Source organism: Tamandua tetradactyla, chromosome 21 (assembly GCF_023851605.1).
Source record: "Tamandua tetradactyla isolate mTamTet1 chromosome 21, mTamTet1.pri, whole genome shotgun sequence".
NCBI classification, from domain to species: Eukaryota; Metazoa; Chordata; class Mammalia; order Pilosa; family Myrmecophagidae; genus Tamandua; species Tamandua tetradactyla.
In genome coordinates, this window is record NC_135347.1 from 3,392,447 (window position 1) to 3,401,574 (window position 9,128).

The 9,128-nt window shown below is 40.2% G+C and overlaps 1 long non-coding RNA gene across 1 annotated transcript; it reads left to right on the forward strand.

Moving 5' to 3' along the window:
• The first annotated feature begins 378 nt into the window (after nucleotides 1–378).
• On the forward strand, nucleotides 379–4,119 carry LOC143665254 (uncharacterized). The gene is made up of 3 exons (XR_013166814.1): nucleotides 379–523; nucleotides 1,148–1,328; nucleotides 3,577–4,119. It is a non-coding gene; the product is annotated as an uncharacterized LOC143665254 (long non-coding RNA).
• Nucleotides 4,120–9,128: the final 5,009 nt, after the last annotated feature.

A 9,128-nucleotide genomic window follows, 5' to 3' on the forward strand; every position in this document is an offset into this window, starting at 1 on the left:
TGTTTATATATGGAATGCACCCTTGGTGTAGATGGAACTGAAGTTATTCAAGGAAAATAAATAGAAAATCAAGATCTGGCAAATGCAGTTGATTGTTCACCCAAAAACCATTTCCCAATTTATTTCCTTAGTGAAAGTCCTCTTACTTTAGGACTGCTATAATTAATCCAGATCCAGAATGAGTTCTGATTAACTTAAGCCAATCATGCAAATCTCATTCCTCTTTGTCTGGTGGCTTGTTTTCATCAGTATAGGTAAGAAGGCTTCTGGGAATTTTTTTTTTTTTACCCTCATAAAATATAGGTGGTACAAGGAAAAAGCCCTTCATTTGCTCTCCTTCTGTCTCCTTACTTTGGATTTGCTTTTCCAGGATGCAATGCTTTGAGCTGGAAAAGATAACCTGCAACTATGAAGAAGACATCAGTAACTTCCTGATGGGCCCCTGAGCAACTGGGAGGCCCTTGTTGACAGGGTTGACAGTTGTCAGCTTCAGAAAAATCTGCCTAATAAGACTTTCTGAAAAGTGAGATAAAGTTTTTATTGATTAAGCCACTCTTCACTGGAGATTCTTTTACTTGTTATTAAAATTGTTCCTAACTGATACAGAGGATTTGTAAAAGTGAAGACATGGACATGGCCACAATTGTAATAGCTTACTCAGAGAAAACAAATATTTAGCTGTTTTAGAGAAGGAAGCCTAGGATCTTTAAAATGTCAAAGTCTGAAGGGTGATTATGCCACCCTCCTGATTCTTTACTAGTTTTTGTATCTCTGTATGTAGAAAAGTATATCAGGAAACAATGTACAACGTAGTGTTGCACTGACCTTCACATCTTAGGTTATCCCCACCACCTCACACAAATACATTATAGTGTATATGACACTGAATGATATAAGACAATGAATGATTGTCCAGTGGCTTCTGCTGTGCCTGTCCAGGGGTTGTCCGATAGTCCTTTTGCACTCAGGACTGAAAGACACGTAATGAGCACTCATTGTCTGCATAAGGAAGATCTGCATTCCCTGAAACTATGACAGTGGCTACCTTATCCTCAGTAGAATTTCTATTTCCCATTATTCTTCTTTGAGTTAGCTCCAAATCCTCTGGCTTCAGTAAAACGACTCTCTCCTAACATTTTCTTTACAGTGTTGAGCCATTGTTCATGCTCAATTAGGGATGATGACGAATAATGCAACTAGCAGTAATTAGTAGTCTGGAAGAAAATGATGGCTGAAAAAAACAGTAGGGAACTTCCCAGGAGAATTTTCTTCCTATTTGGACAAGCCATATGAAAAATGCAGCGGAAGCATCATCCACCTGGGACAGAGTGAGTCTGGACAAATAGCAAGAATAGATGACAGTGGGGAATTCTGCAATAGTGGGGTAATGAGCTGAAAGATCCAATAGTTTTTTATTCTACTTAATTTGAAAGGTTTAATTTTCACCATTACCAAATGGTGATTATTACAGCCCCTCATGAGCCCAGCTTTGACCCAGATTCTACCACCTAGAAGCACATTATGCCAGCATGCATTTTGAATTTCCCTTGGTTATATTCATAAGAAAAAACTACCCTGTGATTTATTCTTAATAAAGAATCTTCTTGCTTCTCTGCCTTTTGTTCTTGCTTTTTCCTGTGACTTGCATGCCCTCCCCTATCCCACTGATTCTGCCATTCTAATCCTTCTCTTCCTTCAGTGCTCCATTTAATACCCTGGAAGTCTTCATGGATCCTTCCTCTCCCATGGGACTGGTCTCTTCCTGTGAGTTCCCAAAGTGCCTTCTGAGCTCTCACTTCCCAAGTCAATCATTCATTTTCTAAAAATTATATAACTTTCATACACTAATATTCACAAATTTTAGGTGTACTGTTGATAACATTTTGCCGATAACCATCATTCCGATCAAGATCTAGAACATTTCCAGAAGTCTTTCTCTTTCCCCACTCAGTCAAATCCTTTCTCCCAGGGTAAGCACTTTTCTAAGCTCTAATTCCATAGATAAGGTTTGCCTGTTTTGATCATGTAAATCAGGGTTCAATTATGAGGATGATTTTGGCCCCAAAGGACATTTGACAATGTCTGAAAAATATTTTTAATTGTCACAACTGGGAGAGGGGTTCCTACTGGCATCTAACATATAGAAGACAGAGATGCTACCGAACATCCTACAATGCATGGGACAGCCCTCCCAGAACAAAGAATTATCCAGCCCGAAGTGTCAATAGTACCCAAGTTGAGAGGCTCTTATATAAAGAAATCATATGTTCTCTTTTGTGTCTAATTTCTTAAACTCAGCATGATGTTTAGAGAGTCATCATGCTGCTATGTGTATCCGTAGTTTGTTCTTATTTATAGCTGTATAGTATTCTACTGTGTAGATGTATTTATTTGCGTATCCTACAGCTGATGGATATCCCAAAGCCCTTTTTTAATATGGCACCTTTACCATTGGTAAACATTTGTATCCCAACTGGGTTGGAGGAATCAGTATGGAAAAGTGATGACAAGATCAAATTCTAGTGTCAATTTACTTAGTTACAACACCTTGATTTCATCTCTTCTAGCCATAGGACTTTGACAAGTTACTTAACTTCCTGTGTTTCAAGTTCCTAGTCAGTAAAATGGAAATGCTGAGATAATAGTTCTTATTTATAGGGTTTTAAAGAGGATTAAATAGTTCAGTTCAAGAATCGTGTTGAACCCATTGTAAATGATAAAAAATGTTGGGTTATATGCCCAGTTTAGTGCATTAAGTTTCATTACTCATCAAAAATGTTGTGTGTAATAAACAATTGGAAGTGAGCAGAGGGAAAAATAAAGAATTAATTGCTTGGAGGTTGAATAAGAAACTACTGTTTAGCAAAGGCTCTTATATCCATCCCAAATTGGGGCTATCTCTGATCATCAAAAGATCTGAGCGGATTACTGCATCTGAAACTGCTAGTGTGGCCTCGCTTTGGCTCACACAGCCCTTTGGCAATAAACAGCTGTATAGGCAAAAGTAGCCTAAGAAAAAAGTAGATTCTCTAAAAACTATGTGAATAAAGCTGAGTTTCTTATTTGGTGCATGGGAAAATTCAGGAGGGCAGAGACTCTTCCGTATGTACACTAGTGAGGGACTTTTTCAAGAATTATTCTCCAGTGTCCCTGGATCAGTGACATAAGGACATCTGGAAAAACTTATAGAAATTTTGCTATGGCTTTTGTGATGAGGTAGAAAATGATCACGTCTTGAAATAAGATTTGAAATATATATTTTCTCCCCCAAACTATAAGACGATGACAGAACTGACAGCAAGTTCGCAGCGCAACCAAAGTAGAGGTCTCCTCACAGCTGAGGTTTAATTAGGAGAATGGCCAAGCAAATGTGGCTGAGGTTTTATTTTACAGAAAAAGAGAACAAGACTCAAGACACAGAAGGACATGCAGTCAATGTGCTTTCCCTTAAAAACAGTGTGAATTGGAATGGACAGCATAGTTAAAGATTTTAGTGTCAAATCCACACTGTAATAAACTCTGGAAGGTTAAAGAAAGAATAACAAATAATTTTTTTAAATTCTTTTTTTTCTTCAGCGTATCTCTACTGAGTACTATTCTAAGAGAGGTGAACGTTTTAATTTGGTCGATGGGTGAACGCACGTTCTTCTGCTGAATATCTGCAACCTCCAGAGGCTGGGAACCAGCAAGGTCTGCACATACCCACCCTGCAGCCTTGCTAGCAGGTGCTGCATCCCAATAAAGGCACGCTTGCCTGCAGGGCCAAACGGGCATTTATCGCCAGTGGGTGAAGCCACTGGTACTGGAGAGCCTGCTCTTTCTCTTTCTCTGCCCTTAGGTAGACCGACAAGAATCCTGCATGAAAGGCTGTGAAGGGGCCAAACTCCCTTCCAGCAGCATTTTCAGTCTTTGCTGACAAACTGCTGGATCCTCCACGGAGAGGAGTGAGAAGAGGCCAGCTCAGACTTCTAGGCAGCTATGGTGTGGGAGGCTGATTTATCCTGTATTCATTTACACACTCTCAATGGATTTCCTTGACTTAAACAAACAAATTCCAGCAATCCCATAATATTTCTAGAGTTTCTTATGATGATAAAGCGGACCTCGTGTATTTTTTTGTTCTTTTTAGTAGCTATTTTTAAAATATTTTTATTGTGAAATCGTCACACACATAAGTCCATCCTCGGTGCACAATCAGTGGCTCACAATATTATCACATAGTTTTGTATCCATCACTGTGATCATTTTTAGAACATTTACATCACTCCAGAAAAAAAGTAAAAAGAAAAACCAAAAATCTTATACATCCCATACCCCGTACCCCTCCCTCCCATTGACCACTAGTATTCAATCTACCCTTATCCCTTATCCCCTCTTATTATTTATCTATTTATTTTCCTTATTTTCTTACTCATTTGCCCATACCCTGGATAAAAGGAGCATCTAGACATCTTTGATTAGTTGCTCCAACTTCTGAGTCTCCTCTGAAGTTTTAATTTGTCCCCTTGACTGAGCCATATCTTCCTTTTTATTAGTATGCTTGTAAATTTTCGCTGACATTTAGGCATCTGATTATCTTGATAATCTAATCACTCCTTCCTCTTGTATCCTGCAGTGCTTAAGCAATATTAAAACCTCTTAAGACTCAGTGCTATCCTCTCTTCTCTCCCATCTTTCAGCAGCTGCAGAGAATGGGCTGATGTGTTTTCCTTGGGGCTCTATTCACCTTTCTGCCTTCTCCATCTTTTCCTCTGTTTCTTGGTGTTTGGAGTTGGTTTCTCTCAAAACCTTTTCACTGAAAACATTGAAGCATGATAATCTGCTGGAAAGTTGAGGCGGTAACACACAGGTGAGAGTTTGGGGGTGATCTGGCCCTTCCAGCTGTCATTTTCCACTCAGACCTGCAACCATCATCACCATGTTGTGTCCATCACCACCTCACGAAGCCCAGGTTGTTGTGTCCTTGGTATTCTCAAGTGACCTCAGCCCTCATGTATTGACGCAGTTCAGGATTAATTTATTCACTCATACATCACGTCACATTACTCATGCCAAATCATTTCAGAATAAGTCACCAGAAATGTTAGAAAGTTCCTACACTCTCCAGTAATGCCAGGCATTCATTCTGGGATTCCTGGACAAATAAAGACCCTGTTCTCATGAACTACCTAACCTTAAATCATGTATCAATTAATTAACACAATGTACTCATAACAGTGCATGTATTCATATGTTAATTAATTGACATACGATTTAAGGATACTGAGAAATGGCATGAAAAAAATAGAGTAGGATGAGGGGACAGAGAGGCATGGGGTAGAGTTACTGTTTCAGATAGAAGTCAGGAAAGGCGTCTGAGGGATGGCGTTGAACCAGAGATGGGATTGAAGAGAACCATACGGATATCTGGGGATGGAGCTTGTTTTGGCAGAGGAAATAGAAAATGCAGACTCTGAGGCTGGGTGGTTTTGAGTATTTCAGCAACAAAAAAGGGCCATGGTGGTGACTGGAAGCCAGGGAATGGACAAGGGAGGACCTGGGACATCAAGCTTAAGACTTGAAATCTTAGTGAAATAACTAGAGATCCTGGGAAGGCTTTGGGCAAGAAAGTAATACAATCAGATGTATCTTTTAAAAATCTACAAGAAAGTGTTACTTCTTTATAGGACTGGCCTGAGACTATAAACAGTGTTTGGCAGACTTACCTACAATAATCATTGGTAACAATTTCAGAGCCAAACTCTCTATTATTTACACAAATAACATTGTTTCATATACGGCACAACTACATTTGTGTGTACTCTAATTTCATTTTTTGAAAAACCCTTTAAGCAAACCTGGCTGTATTTTGTTGTGTTGCTACTATGTCCCTGCAGTTTGCTGTCTGGTTTATGCTCCTTTTCACAACCACTTTGCAAAGTGGATCTTATTATTGCCATTTGCTAAATGAGGAAATTGAAACTAAGAGAGGTTAAGCAACTTGGCCAACAGTGATGCCATCATTAGCATTGAGTAGGTGTTCTAGTTTGCTAACTGCTGGAATGCAGTATACCAGAAATGGAATGGCTTTTAAAAAGGGGAATTTAATAAGTTGCTAGTATACAGTTCTAAGGCTGAGAAAATGTCCCAATTAAACAAGTGTATAGAAATTTCCAATCACAGGCATCGAGGGAAAGATACCTTGGTTCAAGAAGGCCGATGAAGTTCAGGGTTTCATTCTCAAGTGGAAAGGCACATGGTGAACACAGTCAGGGTTTCTCTCTCATCTGGAAAGGCACCTGGTGAACACAGAGTCATCTGCTAGCTTTCTCTCCTGGCTTCCTGTTTCATGAAACTTCCCGGGAGGCATTTTCCTTCTTCATCTCCAAAAGTTGCAGGCTGGTAGACTCTCTGCTTCTTGTGGCTATGTCATTCTCTGCTCTCTCAGAAATCTCCCATTCTTCAAAACGTTTCCTCTTTCGTAGGACTCCAATAAACCAATCAAGACCCAGCCAAATGGGTAGAGACATGTCGTCACCTAATCCAGTTTAACAACCATGCTTGACTAAATCACACCATCCAGGGAGATGATCTGATTACAGTTTAAAACATACAGTATTGAATAGGGGTTATTCTACCTTTATGAAATAGGATTTTGATTAAAACATGGCTTTTCTAGGGGGCATACATCCTTTCAAACTGGCACAATAGGGATTTTGACATAAGTCTGCTTCGATTTGTGTCCCATTTTGGAGCCCTTCCTGCTTCATTACAGGCCTTGCCTCATCCTTGCTCACATTTGATAAATAAAACAATAGATGCTCAAGAAATGAAAGGAGATACTCAATGTCCTGCTGCTAGTGCTCTTTCCATTTATAGCTGCCCCTAAAAAACTTATCAGGCTTCAGTGGATTTGTTTATAGGTGTTTTTGAACTCTTGTGATGGGACTAGGGTCGACAGCGTATTTTATGTTGCTTTCGGCTGTCTGGTGACGTTACCATTTCCTCTATTAAAGCTGATCTCATGGTTATAACCTGTAGTAAGAGCTGGAAGGAATGGATATTCAGTGTTCCATGGTGTATTTTTGGTACAGAACCAGAAATCTATGTTTTGCAACCTATGCTCTTTAATTATTTCCTCATAGAAGTTTGCTTAGGAAGCCAGGGAATGTTTCAGGTCAGTGAAAAAGAAGACACAACAATCATATAGCAAAGGTAGGCGAGGACTTGGTTTAAGTCAATTTAACATAGTTTAGCTCTTTGCTTCAGCTTGGTACACAACTCCTAATAGACTTTTCTTTGCCGGAAGTTCATAAGACGAGGGATGCTGTCTATGCAGTGAATTTCATCCTTGTTGCTTAACTTTGTCTTCATGGTCACTGCTGTAAACTCAGCTGCACAACCGTTTTAGGATGAAGCCCACGTTTCTTGTAACTTTTAGCATTTCTAGTAGTAATCTTATTCCTACCTCAGGGCAGCCTTTCTTGGCTGAACACTGACAGGACTCCTCCTGTGGTTCTCAAAAAAAATCTAATTCAAAAAGTTAAGTTGGATGTGGAACCCTCACATATTGCTTGTGAAGTGTAGAATTGTGCTTTGGGAATCAGTTTGGCAGTGTTTTAGATATTAAACTTATGACCCAGCAATTCCATCCATGGATATTTTCTGAAGAGAAATGGGAACGTTCCTCACAGTATGAATGTTCCTAGAAACTTTGCTTACAATTGCCCAAATCTGGGAACAACTTATATATCCATTAACAAGTAAATGGATAAACTTGTGGAATCTTTCTCGGTAGTGGAAAGGAAGGAACTCTTGATACCTGCAACAACATAGATGAAACTCAAAGGCATTATGCTGCATGAAAGAAGCCAGACACAGAAGCATACCATACTTTATGGTTACATTTATGTGAAATTCTTAAAAATGTAGAATATGATGTCTAATCTTTCTGATCCGTCAGTATCACATACGCATTAAATGGACTGGAGTGGAGGTGTCACAGAGAGAGAGACAAGAACCTACGTTAACTACGTTAACAGGAACTACTCCACCTGCCATTCCATTCTGCAAGTGACTCTGCAGACCAGAGCTGGAGAGCAGAATGCGGAAAAGTCAGTTACCTGGGGCATTCCTCAAGTGGGGCAGAACTTTAGGGGTTTTAAAGTTATGTGCTTTCATGCAATGCATCCCCAAAACACAAGCCAATTGCTCACCCAGTGCGTTATTAAGGAAACAGTATGTGTCTATGCTAAGGAAATTGACAGGATCTATTCTTTCTTTTAATTAGAGAGTCTTGCCCTTGAAAAGAAAGATTTCGATTCAGTTCTAGGAATGCTGTGATGTGGAAGCTGTTATCCAAGACAGTTCCAGCAATCTTGCCTCCTGGTGTTCATATTCCTGGGTAGTTCCTCCCTCAAGGACCAGTATTTTCCCACATAACCAGCAGAATATGGTGGAAATGACGGCGTGTGACTTATGAGACTAGGCCATAAAAGATTTTGCCACGGATACCTCACATCCTCTTGCTCAGGGGGAACCTGGCCACCATGTATTGGGGACACACTCAAGCATCCCACAGAGACTTCTGTGTGTGGAGGAGCAAAAGTCTCCTATCAACCAGCCCCAACTTACCCGCCTCGTGAGTCATTCATCTTGGAGGCAGATCCCCCAGCTCCAGCGAGGGCTCAGGCTGACTCAGCTTTGGCCGATGTCTTAACTGCAGCCTCATGAAAGATCCCAAGCTAGAACCACCCAGCTAGCTAACTCATTCCCAAGATGCATGACCCTGAGAAACTGTGAGACAGTACATTATTATTTTTTTAGCCCCTGAGGCAATTCGTTATGCAGCAATGGATTATGATTAGAGCTAGAGACCTCAGGGATCTCAGGACTCTTCGGTGACTGGCTTTCTTATTTAATAAAAGCATCCAGTCAGAGTATAACTATCACACAGGGATTCCAATAGCTTCAGGCAAGGCTCCTGGCACGTACTGTGACATTTGATCCTTAGTACAGCTCTAGGAGGTGAGTATTCTTTAGAACCCCATTTTACAGATAGGAAATTGAAAGTTCAGAAAATTCCAAGGTCTTTCAGCTAGGATTGACCAACGAGGCAAGGCCCATGATTTGACCTCTGTGTTACACAG